Genomic DNA, 15,303 nt, shown 5'->3' on the forward strand with positions numbered 1-15,303 from the left:
CCATCTGTTTGTTTAGGACACTGGTGAAATGCAGCACTACGTTTCAACCAGTAGGGCATTCTTTAAAATCCCTTGGAAATTGAGTAAAGCCCCACACCAGTTGATCCATCCATATGTAGAAAGTACTGAAAAAGTGCTTGTAAGTTTACAGCAGAGTGGTACAGCTTGTCAAAAAGTTCCAATTTGAATGAGAATGCCAATGTGCGCCGCAACCAAATTAAAGTAGAACGTACCACAAATAATATGTGGACGTAGTGAGGCTCACACCACTTACTGACATGGATCACCAAAACTTTTAAGAGTCCAATGGAGCATGTCCATGCTGGGGCTGTCCGTTGGCAAGGACACTGGTGGGGCTGGCTTGCCTGGCACTCCATTCTTGAGGCTTGAATCTTTGTTTCTTGTGGTTTCTTTGGGTTCTGGTTCTTCATGTCCATACCATCGACAGGTTCGTGAAATCATGTATCTTGAGTAATGCTTGAGTCCAGGTCCAGATCCAAGTCGTCGCCAAAATATGTTGTGCCTTACGAGACGTAGCTGAGTTGTCTTTCATGTATTATTTTATTAACTTCTTGGTTGCAGGATGGTAAATAAGTACATCAGTATATATGTCTGGCAATCCTTATACTGCAGCCTCTTCAGCTCATACACCAGCACCCCCAGGAGAAACCCACCCGCTGCTCAGCCCATCTCCAACTGTCACCATTCATCCACACAGGCACATAGGCATTCCATGAATCATAGTCACACCAACATTCCAATACCAACTCTAAGTCTGGCTGAGCAGCAGGTAAACAGGTAGGCTGGGAAACTACATAAATACAATCAGGATATAACAATCACCGTTCCCTTTGTGAGGCTAGGGACATCTACGATAATATTTGACTCCTCAAAAAGTTAAGTTGTCGCCACTAGTCTATTCCTTCTAGCAGCACACCTTTTAAAATTTTCTAGATGGATAGTCCGGCACATCAATATTTTTATCAAAAAGGGTTTTCAGCCAGCTTATTAGAACCTGCTATTAAATTTAGGGGTTACTTTTCTGTTTCTAGAATATCATTTGAGCAATCAGCAAAACAGTAAACAACAATTCGCTCAGTATTTTTTTTCAGTGTCACCAGTGCCACCTGCCATTGTAATCGCTAGGCCGTTCCCAAAGACTGATTGACACATAAAACATTTTTTTTGCATGATGTGCTCTCAATGTTGCTACAATTGTCAAAGTTATGAAAAGATATGGAGTGTGGCAAAAAAAATTCTAAATCGGGGCAAGCCGTTTTCCGATATTAATATGGACATCTTCAACAGGGCTTTCTACACATCTTGTTGTTTTACGCTCATGATGATGAGGACAGTTCAGGGAAATTAGGGCGGGATAGGGGTAGCCGAATCCCAGGGTTAATATTGTAGTTTTTGGCAAGAGAAAACACTCTAAGGGGCATATTTATGAGGAAGGTGTGGAGCGTGGCATTAGCCTCCTTGGCTTAATGCCACAGCCACTTCTGAAACGCAGGGTTCCACTGTATTGTTTATGTGCAGGAAGGTGTCCCCTCCTGCACATAAACGACTTGGAATGGTGTTTTGTAATTTCTATATGTGTTGTGCTTAATGGCAGAACACATAGAAGTTGCAACTTGTCATTTTTTTAATGATTGTTTATGTGCAGGAAGGGACACCTTCCTGCACATTAACAATCAATGGCCTTTTGCTTCTTCTAAGTGCTGCGCAGTGCAGCACCGATGGAAACAGAAAACACAAAGAGAAATTATACATTTTTCCTCGTTGCGCCGGGGTAAGTCCAGGTTTACCATAGTCTTAATTTTGGGGCTGCCCCATATTTACACCACCCTTGTAAATATGGGACTGTGTCAAAATCAAATGGGTGTTGCGGTAGAACACCCATTGCAACACCCATTGCCCGCCCCTTTCATGCTACGTACAGCGTGAAAGGGTGCCTTATTTAGAAGGCAGCATTAAGCCACCTTAAGTAGCTTAATGCTGCCTTGTAAATAAGGCAAAGCCCCTATCACCACCACAACTTCTTAAAAAGTGACGTTGTGATGGCGATAGGGGCTTGTAAATATGCCCCTCAGACTCTAAACGGAATGCAGAGTGATTCTTTTTTTTTACGAGACTGGAATTTCGTCATGTGACTGTGGAGCGATGCTGGAGTGCAACGCAGCTCATAAAACCATGTCAGGAGAAAGAGGCAAAGGCTTGTTTAATTAATCCAGCATGACTCAAGATATTCTTTAAGAACAAAATAAGGGTCCTTTCGATGGAAATTAAGGCCAAGGAGTATCTAGAGAGCTTAGGTTAAAGGGTTAAAGATTTAGAAGTCACTCACAGGTCCCAAGGGTTTTACTCAGGCTCTGAGCTCAGCCCGTTTTTTAAAGTTTGTGATAGTTTGTGATACATATCATGTATCTCAAGTTCATTTTTAAGATGTTGTCAATGTTTTCAGTTAGTTTCTCTTCTGTTTGTTCTTTTTTCTTCTCTTCCCTCTGAAGGGTGAAGAGGGATCTAAATTGGTATGGCTGGGAACAAAGGGTGGCATGCGATCCATCACCCCGACCAATCTGGATCTGATAGTCTAGTATGTAAGGAGGGTGGGTGTGGTGTTGGGGTTGGAAGGGGGTGGTCAATGAAGGAGGGAAGTGAGGGCAGAGGACGGGGTGGAGCAAATCCTGGCAGGGTGAATGGGGGCATTAAAATAAGAGGACATAAGCAAAGGAGTAAACTTCAGAGATATGAGCTCTGGTTTCAATTGTTTCTCAGTGCTGGAAGATGCAGAACTAGCCTGGTTGGTGATAAGCGTGGTGTCTGTTATATATCCAAATGTCTTGAGAAAGGAAGTTACGCATTGGTAGAATTAAGGTGTGCTGGCTGAGTGACCCGTCCGAAAGCAGGAATGTGACAGAAGGCCTGAAATCACTTAGAACAGAGATAATTTATTTGTAGGAGACACATACAGAAGGTGCGAGAAAAGATCTATCGGAAACTTTGGGCTACACTGTAATGGCACATATGCAGGGAACCACTGGCTACTGGTCAACAAGAGAATCACCCTAAAGCTTCTCACACATGCCTACAAAGCCCTCCACAATGCCGGACCTGCATACCTCAGTGACCTCCTCTCCTTCTACACTGCCACCAAACATCTCTGCTCTGCTCAACTGGCCCTTGCCACCATCCCACAGATCAACAAGACCAGGGCTGGAGGAAAATCCTTCTCCTACCTCGCTGGGAAGACCTGGAACCCCCTACAACTCAGGCAATCACCATACTCGCTGTAATCAAGGGAGGACCTTATGACCTGTCTCTTCTACTGAGCTACAGACCCAGCCCCCCACCATCGAGTGCCTTGAAACTCTCACGGGTGAGTAGTTGCGCTTCATAAGACCCTGGTTGATTGATTGATTGACTACAAGGGGAGTAGCAGTCTTGGCATGCAGGAATGTGTGTGAGGTGAAAAGGGAACTTTCTGACCAACACTACCGGAGGGTGTTGTTAGAATGCCAGGAGGGGGTCTAGTTGTTGCCATTTGTCCTATTCACAGGTCTAACCTGGATGATCTGGCAGTAATAGACTATCTGAATATTGAACTGACCTCAAGAGAAACTCTGGAGATATGTGGGGATATTAATGTCCAAATTGGTAGTGACCCAAAATAATCATCATACGACATTATGTGGGTAGGAAACCCAGGGGTTTTTGTGCAGTAGATTTACTTTTGCCGCATCACAGGTGTCATCATAGATGTGCGGATAGAGATTAAAAGTCCAAATCCAGGCTGCACATTTTCCTTGGCCCCTTTTATCAGTGAGGAGGGCATGGATTGAGAAGCACCCAGAGAAATTTTTGGATCATAATTCCCTGATAATAGAAATTCAGATTCAAACCTGGTCATTCGATAGGGTTTTTTTTCAATGGAGGCTATATTGACCACACAAATAGGTGGACTCATGCATTCAGGGAGGCTAATAGAGGTAGTGCCCCTGGGGTAACTGTATGAGATGCAATGAAAGCTGGATTAAGGGTGCTGGATTAAGCTTTAGCTTGCACAGGCAAAAGACCCAGGCCCAGCTGTTGAATGATATGTGTTAGTATTTGGGGGAGCTCGAGGCATAGCTTGTTTCACAGTTGCCGGAGGGGATGAACTGCAGGATGAACTGAACTACAAGAGGTATTACACAATATTTGGGCAGTTAAAGCTAACATTAACTACATCTATGCAGAGGAAACAGCCGAAAAATACTCAGCACGTCGGGCCCAGTGCTATGAATATAGTGAAAAGGTGAGCAAGCTATTTGCACTTCAGACAAGGCAAAAGACAATACACAGAGGCATATAGGGAATAAAAGAAAAGGGGGTCAAGTGGTCACTACCCCGGAAGCGATCTTAGGTTTATTCAGAGATTTTTATGGGGATCCTTATCGGGCAGAAGAAAGGACTACTGAGATTGAGACTGAGCAGTGTCTTGGGTTTATCAGTGGGGATGGCTTGATGATAAGGAACGGGCTCCTCTAGATGCCCCACTTAAGGAGCAAATTGGTATCTCCCTGGCAATATGGTGTTGTCCCTGGTAATAGAACCACTGATCAATTCAGGTGGGTAATCGCCCTGTTTGACACAGCTACAGTATCAGATGATCCCAAGGCCTTGATATTACTGGATACCGAAAAGGCCTTTGATCAGATTGTATGGGATTATCTATGGGCAGCGCTCAATAGGAATTAGAAAGGTTTGGGCTTTATTACAGCTGTTCAGGCATTATATATATATAAGAATCAGACAGCAAGACTGTAAATAATGGGGGACAAGACAGAGGTTCTCTAAATAATGAGAGGAGCAGGACAGGGATGTTCCTACTCACACCTTCAGTTTCCATTTTCATTGATCCATTGATAAAAAGACTGGAGAGGAATGCTTCAATTAGCCTAATAGTACCTCACAGAATTAGCACCAAGATACTGATTACTGACATATGTGTGTGACATCGTGTTAGTCCCACTTGACCCAGCAGGAGCTATGAGGAAGGCAGAGAATGAGGCTCTGATGTTTGGGAGGGTGTCCGGTTAATACCTGAGCAAGAGCAAGACTCAGAGAATTGTAAATTATTGGATCCAACTAGAGGACAAGCATAGAGTTGATCATGCAGTATATCTAGGCATAAATATTATGGATAGAGTGGAGCAGCTATTGGAATTAAACATTACTACAGTTTTGCAGAAAGCTAAAAGCAACCCTAGGTGGATGAATAACTTGCATCTAACAATACTTGGGTGGAGCAATGTAATCAAAATTATGTTTGGCTCAAAATTATTTATGGCAATCTCCTTAGAATTTGGAAAGTATTGATTTAAGAGGATGAAGGGGATCTCTAATAGCTTCATTTGGTCTTATGTGAGATCCAAGAGGGCCCTTAAATTATGCTGCTGCCCAGGGCAAGGGGTGGATGGGCAGTGCCTAATTTCAGGTATTAATATGGGCGGCTGCACTGCAATACATGGAAATCCTGATTATGGGCAGGCAAACTGAGGATCAGGGGCCTTAGGAACTGCCTTCATTTTATGAGCTGGTAACGGGTTCAGATGCCAAGGCTTAGTTTTTTAAGAATGGTCGAACCCAGCTATTTCAAGAAAGCAAAGTTCAAGACAATTCAGGAAGCATTTATTTTCTGGGCATAGTTTAAAAAGAAGCGGGAATTGGGAAATATAATATCTATACTCATCTTTGGTAATCCCCAATCTTCCCAGCTATCTTTCATTTTAAATATTGCACCACGTGGAAACTGCTTGGAGTAGAAAAGTTCTGAGACCTTTTCAAGCGGAATCAGCAAAAATCATTTGAGGAGTTAAAACATGAATATGGGATAGAGAAAAGGGATTTTCAAAAGTACCGCCAGATAAGGGATTTTGTGCTAAGTAGGGACAGGAGAGTAACTTCAGTAGAGAAGGTACCTATATTGGAACAGCTAGACTGTGTGGGGGGCTGTCAGATAAGGCAGATTAACGTGGGCTTTATTGAGTTAATGCTGGAAAAGCAATCAGAGAACTGGGGTAGGAGGCTGGGTACCAGGAGGGTAAGATTTCTGGAATCACTGTAGATGGGGCATCTAGTATTGTTGTCAACTGGCTTGCAGTTCCAACACTACAAGACCTTTTTTAATCTCTATCCCCCCTGGCTAATCTAGCCATCTGGGGGAAAAGCTCTGGGACAAGCTGCCCAAGCTGTGGCAACCACAAGGGAGAGTTAGAACGTATGTTTTGTAACTGCACTAAATTGGGAGCATTTAAGTAAGGGATTATCCCATTCTTAGGGTCATCATTTCAAATACAAATTTCACTTTCATCCCAGCTTATGCGCTTAGGTGTAGATAACAAAGCAGTGAAGGGCAGGAGAAACCTCTACTTTGCCTTTGTGACTATGGCGGTAGCACACATAGGTATTGCCACAACATAGCTTAATCCAGACCCTTGTACTTATAATTAATGTGGGGTGAGATACTCTCAGTTTTTCATCTGGAGAGTAGTCTGTATTAGGGCAATGGGCGGAAGGTGAGGAATCTGATCTGGACCCCGGCCGTGGAGTGGTTGAAGAGAATGGATGCCTAATTAACCTCTTAAGTGTATAATTAATATGTTAGGCAGATTTCTTGATAAATATGTATGGAAAACGAAAGAAAGAAGAAGCAGGATAATGATTTAAAAGTAGTAACTGAGGATAATGAGGAATGAATCCATAGATCGGTATGAGGATGATAATACATTTATTGTGTTGATTATTTAAAATCTTACAATATTGCACATTCGAAAAAGTCAATAAAAAACTATATTCATACATAAAACAGTTAAAATATCCTTCAAAATTTTAGTATTTAAAATGGTTACATCTCCTAGTTTCTTTTTAGCTGTCATTAGAAATTTCACAAACGTAGCATTTAAAATAATATCATTCGAGTCCAAACACCTTATCAGGGCCTGCCTACTTGGCCTTATGCCTCGTGCGTTTAAAGGGATCTTAAGCAAAGTTTTTCTCTCCTGGGAAAGTTCTGGACAAATACAGAGAAGATGGAGGATATCCTCCTCACCGGTGTTTTTTTTTTTTTTTTTTTTTTTTATTCCTCATATACCAATTTGGGTGCTCTAGGCGGAGATCCTCTCCCCTCCCCCTGGCATTACGATGTTACGACCACAAAATTTGACGCCAGAGAGAGCCGGAAAAAGGTACTCCCTTCTAGTATTTACTGTTTGCTTTATCCACCTCAGCCTCTGTAGCTTGGCGACCCTCGGGTTGGTTGAGGACTAAGCACCAACAGTACCCAGGTGAAATCATCGGAATACTCTCATCTGTTCCGCCATGCCACCAGGGGCTCCCAGATCTTAGACTCAGAGGAAACATCGCATGCTATATCAGACTCACTAATATAAATGATATACCTTAAGCAACCAGAGAAAGTGGGAGCATCTTCAGATTTCCATGCTTTACATATTTCTCGCCTAGCCAATAACATCACGTAGACAATAAATTTAGTCTGCTGATTTGCAAGCTGGTAACCCGTCCCCAGACCAAACAGAATCATTGCCGGAGAGACCACAATCTGTGTTCCTAGTACATCCATCAAAAAACCCTCAATTTGTTTCCAAAACAAGTTAAGGCTAGGACATTCTACGAACATATGCATGTCATCCTCACCGGTGTTGCACAATCTACATTCTGTCTGTAATACCGTTCTTGCCCAGGGTGGACGATGGCACAGGCCTGGCATTTTTCCAAATCTTCCATTGAGGAGCACCTGTTTATTTTTTTCCGTCCACGAAGTCACCAAGTATTGTTGGATTTCTTTCTTTTTATAACCATTTATTATTGTCCAAGCATGTTTTCTGTTAGTAAGGATAGCTTTATCATTCAAAATAGATAGGTGGCTTGCAGTTTTGTCAATTATTCTCTTAAACGCTGACTTTGTTATATTTGTATCCCATATTGACGTCACCTCAAAATCTTTTATTGCTTTCTTTAGGTGCAGCCCTGTCAGAGAGTTCGTATCGTTACTTAATTCTTTCCATAAAAGTTGCGATATTTGATTTTGATGATCATTTTTTATTTGATTCCAAACTTTTATGATGTGTGCTTGCCTTTTATATTGTTGATTAATTAGTCCAAACTCCAACCTTACTTGTGCAGGGGAAGCGTTTACTGGAAGCCGAAATAGGGCCCGATATACTCTGGTTATCTTTTTTTCAGGATTTCAGTATCCCTACCCATTGCAGCTTCACTACCATATGTGATAGTTGGTTCTAGTTTTGCAGAAATAATACTGAGGAGAGGGCCGTAAGTTAGGCTGGGAAGTGATTTCTGCACAATTCTAAAAGCAGCAGACAGTACATTTGATTTCCTTTGGATGTCCCTTTTTTGCAGTTGAAAGTTGCCTTTCGCATCAAATAGAACCCCCGGGTATTTATATGACTCCACTTGCTCCAGCTCGGTGTTATCCATATACATTTTAATGGTTTGTTTTTTCATGTTATTTTTTGTAATTACCATAATCTTGGTTTTTGTGTCATTTATGACCATACCGTTTGCCTTAGAATAGATGTGAGTCCTCCTAATTAATCGCTGTAGACCGACTTTGGTATAGCTCAATAATATCACATCATCCGCATATAATATGTTTGTGAGTTGCTTATCTGCTAACTTCGGGGGGTGCGCGTTTTCATTGTCCAGTCGGCAAGAAACAAATTAAAAAGGAGGGGAGCTAAAACACAGCCCTGTTTTAGACCTTCCTTTGCTGGAATCTCCTTAGTTAATGTACTGCTGTCCCCCATCCTCACACTCACCCATGTGTCTGTGTACAAGAGACAAATCATTTTAAGTAGTAACGATGGTATTTTCATTGTTTCGAGTTTTTCTCAAAGTAAATTCCTACTTACACAATCGAATGCAGATTTAAAATCTATAAAACATAGATATAAAGGTTGCTTCTGTCTAATTGACTTGTCAATAAGTAGTGTAAGAATAAGAATATTTGTGGTTGGTCCCAAACCTTGAATGAAGCCTGTTTGATTCAAAGGCAATTTCTTATTCTCCGACACCCATTCAGTTAATTTAGTCAACAAGATTCTAGCAAACAACTTGGCGTCCGTGATTAGCCTATAGTTTTCTGCTTGTGCCCAATTACCTTTTTTGTAAATTGGGGTTATTAGGGATCCTCGCCAAGACTTGGGTACAATTCCTTTAAGTATAACTTCTAAGAATAATTTCTCTAGAATAGGCGCCCATAGTTCGGGGTTTTCATAAAGAGTGCAAATGGTATCCCATTTGGTCCGGGTTCACCATTTTTCTGTTTTTTTATCAATTTAATTATCTCTTCTTTCTCGACTGGTATTTGAGTATCCAATTCATTGTAGTGAATGGAAGATTCCATGTCGTTATCGTTTTTGCCCTCGCAACACTTATCCAGCATGTTAGTTTGAGTAGTATCCTGATTGAGGTGGTTCCTCAGGTAAATTTCCCATTCCTGCTCAGTTATCGGTGATGAGACTACTTGCTTATTGGGTCCAGCCAGTTGATTGATAATTTTCCAAAAGTCTCTTGAGTTCTTCTGCTTGCTGGCATAGAAAACCTTTGCCCAGCTTTCTTGTTTTGCTTTATTTTTCTCACCCCATATTCATTTTTTAGGTTTTAATTTAGTTGCTTCAAAATTCCCAGATTTTCTGCTTTTACTTCCGGTTTCTTCATTGCCCTAATAATCTTGTTACGATCTTTCTTTAATTTCGTTATTGCATATGGCAGGTTTAGCTGTTGTTCCTTGTCCCTGTGTAAGTCATTCCTTTTTTGATTCTTATTTGGCTGCAATACACTTTGAGTCCTGATTAGTAAACCAATAAAGTATTCCCATTGCTCAATTCCTGATTCTAGTGTAGTGTCTTTAAAGCATGATTCGATAAGCCTTTCTATCTGTTCGTTCATTACTTCTTTGTTGGCAACATTCCAGAATATGTTTTTATAGTTAGTTGTGCCGATTTGCCCTTGAACCGTCTGGTAGCGTTTGTTTGTATTTGTTCCGATGTTCATTATAATTATTTGCTGGGCGTGATCACTTTCCTTTAATTTCTTTAGTTGGTACAAAGTAATGCTATGAAACATATATAGTGAAGTCATAGTATAGTCAAGCCTGGAGTGAGCATTATACCCAAAATAGCTATATGCAGGAGGCACATCTGATTTTATTCTGCCATTTAAAAAAATTTCCCCATTCTGTTCTTATTAGCGGCATTATTATTGCCTAGGTCCTGCTCTGGAATTAGCCATTTGTGATTTTGCATTTGGGTTACCTCATCTCTTGTATGGGTTGACATAAGGTGAAGATTAAAATCCCCAGTTACCAAGTAGTCTGCTAGTGGGTCCTCTAACATCATGGTGATTAAAACATTATTTAATGTTCCGCAAATTGTTTCTCTGCTTCGATTATTTGGCAAAATGTAAACGGTGATCAGATATAAAGTTTTAGTTTTATGTTTATTTGTTTTATAGATTAGTTTAACTATCAGAATGTTTGAGGAATTTACCTCCACTTGCTCATGATGGACCTGTAGTGTATTAGAGATAAATATCGCTTGACCCCCGCTAGCTCGCCCAAACTTTTGATCTTTCTTGCCGTGTTCATAATAACCAGCATATCCATGTAAAAGAAATGGGTTGGTTTACCATGTTTCTTGTAGAACTACAATATGAAATGTATCAACTAGGGCATCAATTTGCGCATTCTGGATCTTGCCTATTACCCCATTAATATTCCAGGAACACATTTGAATTGATTCTGAATTTTCGCTAGTTCCTCCTATTTGCGAGGTACTACCGTATCATTGTTTGTAGTTGCTATGAAGGGCCACATTGATCCATTTTTCATTTATTTCTAAATTCCTGTCATTTATGGAATGTGTTGGGGTACATACATTTTTCTTAGGCGATCTACCCAATGCATTTTTTAGGACAGTAACTATCTGTGTATCAGCTTTTTTCAGTTTTAATGGGGATAGGATAGACCTCAGGGCTGTGTTTGGTTATTACTATGCCCCAGGATTTGAAAGTCGAGCTCTCATTCAGAATCTGTTCCGATATTATGGGAGATATAAGTGTAATCAGCGTCGGAGTGTAGGTACTATTAATCCCCTCTATAAACTCAATCGAGATAATGTCCTCACTTACGATTTTATTCAACGCTGGTATGTATTTGAAAAGTATAAGTATGTTCCCACGGTTAAGTATGTCATGCCTACCCCTAGACTGGAATTCAGGAGTAAACAATAATTTTACAAAAGTTTTGGAGTTCTGGTGAAAGGGGAACTCGTTTGTGTCAATTTGCCTTGGCATGTAACTAATTGTTTTTTTCCCATCTGTACTTTTGATCTGTAGCTGGTCCCATTCTTGTATACTTAATGGAGCTTTAACCTCCTTCATCTCTATAGGGACCCTGTCTTTTGCTGTTCTTACACTCAAACTTTGGTTTAATTGAGGAATCGTTATTATGGTTGTTTTAGTAGGGCTAGTTCCAGGAAGTTTGTCAAAATGACCTTTGTTTGGGTCTTTTTTCTCTTCTTTGTTATTTATATCTAGTTCGGGTACCTGTGGCGGTAACTCCTGGGACCTGGAATCCTCTTTCCCATCAAGTGGGATATTATTTATTCTTGATAGGATTGGTATTTCACTTACGTTGGGTTTCGGTATTTTTGTTAGTTCGTTTTTTTGGATTTTATCGAGTATGGGATAGAAGTTGTTTCTACCCTTCCCTATAACTTCTGGAGTTATTGTTAACTGATCCTACACTGACATACTTTCAACAGATCCTTTCAGTTTTTCATTTTTTCTGGCTTTACAAAGTTTTTCCTTTGTCGTTTTGACATTATCGAGAATCCGCCTGTTTCGATAATATTATAGATTTGTTCCTCCTGATTAGGTTTACTCGTAGTATCACTTCGTGATTGATATGTACCATGGGTGACTTTTGAAATAACTAATTCATCCTGTAGTTTTGGTGACTGTTTTAATTCAGGGCCTTTCATATCTTCATACCCATTTCCAATTTCGTTTTTTTCCATTCCTTTGTAGTAGCTTTATCTATTGTAACTTTGTCCTTGCTGACTTGGATGTTTCTTTTAGTATCTTCTAGTATGCTTGTTAAAACTGCGGGTAGTGCTGCTAGTTTATTCATAATAGGAATATAAATACTGTCAGAAGATGTTTTTTCGTTTTCAGACTGAACTCTGATTATCAAATTGTTTAATTGAGCAAGTTTGTTGTCAATTCCCGCCACGTTATTTGCCATCATTTTTAAGAGATCAATTTGTATGTCCATTTTATTTGATTGACAGTGTAAAGCTTCTAACGTTAGTGTCGAGGTTTGATAGAAGATGTCCCATGGTATACCAGCTTCTTGTTGTTATCTCCGTTAATGGATTTAGTAAGTTTAGTTGGATGTTCCACCTTATTTTCCAGTTCTAACTTCCATTTGTCTATGCTATTCTTGGCTGTATTGATTTTTTTAAAGGAGCTTCGCGCTCTTCCCCCAACATTGTTGATTCGAAGGATTGGTCTTGGTTATTTACCTACCCCTGCTCAGCACTTTCCTGATTTTGATGTCCTTCAATTTCCTCGGTGGTTACCGGCGCCCGTTTATTTATTTCAACATTGACTTCAATTGGATAATGTGGTGATGCATACTCCATTCTACTTTTGAGGTATTGATGAGTGGTTCCCTGAATTTGCAAGTACAATTTATTTGAAGGAGATTCATCATCAATTTCCTTAGTAGTCGCCATATCATCGGGCTCACTATTTATATTGCCATTTATCAGCACTTTTGCGAACTGTTGGTGAGTTATCCCTTGGTTTTGATCTATAGACAGTATTTCTTGGTCCTCTCTTTTGTTATTGGGGCCATTTTGTTATTTGTGTTCCATTTTCTGAGTATTGTGTATCTCACTGCTAGTTGGTTTCAGTGGGGTCTGTAGTTTGACGTTATTCGATTCTGTTTTCATTAGCATCAGAGCACCGGTTGGATCCTTCATGAATTGAAACTTGTCCGGTATTTTACTGGATTTCTTGAACATCCATGCAATCGGGGAGATAAGTGACTGGGATGGTCCTGATGCATTAGTTTTTAACTTTTTTGATACCGTATATTGCTGCATCTTTTTTACTCGTTTAGTTGATTTACCTATGGTCTGTTCCCTTCCTGGTCTCATAGTCTTGGCTTTATTATACGCACTGATTTCTTTATGTCTAAATGTTTTTGAGTTGTAGTGTTCTCCACTCTGTTACCTCTGACTAGTTATTCAAACCGCAATGTTCCCCAGTGGTCTGCACTTCCACCCAAGCCTGTCTGCTTCTGATATGTACCGTGGAGCTGTGGAGCTGTGTTACCGCTTCTAAAATTAGCCCAGTTAGGCACAGTACACAGTACACAGTATGAGCAGCTGCCTTCAGGGAGAGGCAATGGCTGTGGCCATGCGCTTAAAAGGCGTTTGTAAAGCAGCAACAGTTCGATAGTTTTTACCAGACTATGATTCAGAGAAAGTATTTAACTTCAAAAACAAACTGGGACTTCAAAACAAACTGGGATTTTTCCCTGGTGATACTGGTTATAACAGACAGTTAGTCCATATTTCCATGCGCAATCCCATGAAAGAAAAGGATGAGTTTAATAAGAGTGGCCCAGCTACATTTTTTTTATGGGCTTCAGTGAACTTCAATAGGCTTTAATGGGCTTTGGTGGGCTAGGATTTTTGTGGGCTCAGTTCGAGCTGCCCATAAACAGCCCCGCAATTCACCAGTCTTTATGAACTCGCTGGTAATTTACTGGACGGTCTATTTTGCCTGTCTGTGCAAGCCAGCTTACCTCGACCACGATTCTGCTGGTGTCACAGTTAGATGCACTTCTCACTCGCATTCGCCCTTGCCTGCCTTGTCCACCGCCTCTGTTAATGGAGCCGCCGCTTTCTTCCCCGTTGTCGGTGCCACCACCGCCGCCGCCTCCGCCGCTGGTGCAAATGAAATGGCAGTCGGCAACGGCAGTAGCAGTAGCACGCCGAACAAGCTCGTAACCTCGGCTCCAGGTGATCCAGGTGATAACGCTGGAAGCTTGTGTCCGTGCACCCGTGCAAAGCAAAACACGGGTACGGGTAATGCAGGCTTATGAGGTGCGGTAGAGGCAGAAGCAAAATCACAGCGGCAATCACAGCGGCAGCAAATTCAGCCACTCGGCGTCCGATTGGCGTCCAGTCGGAATGGCTTTCTGAAGTCAGAAAGCACCCGTCACAGCTCTCTGGCGACCTCTCATCGGTTCAGTAGAGGAACTGCTGAAATATTCAAGTGCATCCGGGTCAGACATGAGGATGATATTAATACTGAATTACTACCATTGGTGTTGGTATCTGATTTATGCACTGGGTGTGAAAAAACATATATATATATCCAGTCACAAAGGTTGCCCCTGTAGAAATGCCACACACAATAGAGCATTAAATGCTTTATTTTCTAGGTTGGCACACAGAAACAGCTCTCCTCCTCTTGTGCACATTAAATGGCCAAACGCGTTTCAGGCAGCACACTGCCCTGGATCACTGGCAACAAAAGTCACGGCTGCAATGAGGAACACCTGATATATTCCTGGGTCCTGCCACAAGTGGGTCACATGATGGAGGAAACCTTGCTGCTGTTGCCTTTCTGCTTCCATGTAAATCCACACTAAACTGCAGTTCTAAAATATGTGGAATGTGTGCAGTCATCTTACCTTTTCCAGATTAGTAAATGATTTTTGGTAAAGTCCAAGTGATACTGTTTGTTGTCTAGAATCACACTGTGAGTCTGTGTGCATTTGGGAACTATTCTGACAGAAGTATTTGAGTACTTCATGTTTTTGAAGACATATAACTGCTTAAAAACCTATCCTGTTCTCAAGTGTTGGTAGAATTAGAAACCAGTAATTGCTAATGTATTTGCAAAATGAGTCAGGCTTCCACACTAAACTGCAGTTCCAAAATATGTGGAATGTGTGCAGTTATCTTACCTCTTCAAAACTAGTGAATAGTGTTGCTTGTCTAGAATCACACTGTGAGTCTGTGTGCATATTGAAACCATGTTGAGAGAAGCATTTGGTAACTTTGTGTGTCTTTGTACTACTCTAATCATTCACTCAGTATCCAAGTACTCATGCAGCAATTCAGGGCCTTAGCACATGGACGTTTTCAACGTCTTATGCAATATACATGTACTTCTTTAAACACCTACACACTTGTGTTT

Source organism: Lissotriton vulgaris, chromosome 10 (genome assembly GCF_964263255.1).
Source record: "Lissotriton vulgaris chromosome 10, aLisVul1.2, whole genome shotgun sequence".
NCBI lineage: Eukaryota > Metazoa > Chordata > Amphibia > Caudata > Salamandridae > Lissotriton > Lissotriton vulgaris.